Genomic DNA, 1,030 nt, shown 5'->3' with positions numbered 1-1,030 from the left:
TATATAATTTAATTTATTTTTAATATATATTTTATATACTAATATATATTTTATTTTGATGGTGAATTTTAATATACACCTAATAGATGATTTTATTATTTATAGTGACTAAGTTTCTTTTTCAAGTCATAAACATCGCACTATATCAGTGGCCACGTGTAAAATTTATTTAGCTATGACTTTAAAATGTGATTCGAACATGAATAATGAATATATATCAAGGATGTGGAATGATGGTTCATCATATAATATTTTAATCAAAAGATTAAGAATATAATTTAAATTTTATGGTATTACAGAAAGTATATTATATTAAACCATTATCTTTAAAATTTTGTTTTGTTAGAGGGAAGTAAATTCTTCTCTCGCCTCTATTTTCTTTTCATCGCTTCTCTCGAACCAGATAAATTAAAGCTCAAGTGAAAACAAAATATAATGAAAATAAACAAGATCAAGTTTGATGAGATATATAAAAATTATTATGAATTGAATAATTTTATCTTCCGAAGTAATGAAAACAATATCAAGTTTGCTTCACATGTTAATGTACATTATCAACCGACCAATTCTATCTTTCTACGTAGCTTACATAAAGCGTGCTCTATCTAAACTTCCTCATGGAAATTACAAAAAACATTGTCTTCCATGTAATTGCTACTTTATTTATATTATTTTAGGCCACATTTGTAAAGATACAATACAAGATAACAATTTATAAATATCATTAATTAGTAATTAAAATCAATAAACCCATGTTTCTTAAAAAACTTCCAAATAAGACAAACAATACAAATTACAAAGTCTATAAACTATTGTTTGCATAGATATAAGAACAGGATAATTTAATTACTTCATCCGTTTTATTTTGTATTATATTATAGAAAAAATTTTAAGTGTACTGAAAATACCATAAAACAATTGAAATATCGATATTCCGATACATTTGAAATTCTTCCTGTATTATATGTCACTTCTGTTCAAAATAGGCACACGTTATGAAATCTAACGACCGGAATTGGGTGGCTCTCGA

The sequence above is a fragment of the Arachis duranensis genome, chromosome 9 (assembly GCF_000817695.3).
Source record: "Arachis duranensis cultivar V14167 chromosome 9, aradu.V14167.gnm2.J7QH, whole genome shotgun sequence".
Classification (NCBI taxonomy): Eukaryota; Viridiplantae; Streptophyta; class Magnoliopsida; order Fabales; family Fabaceae; genus Arachis; species Arachis duranensis.
The sequence above is the reverse complement of the archived record's forward strand: the minus strand, read 5'-3'. Positions refer to the sequence as shown.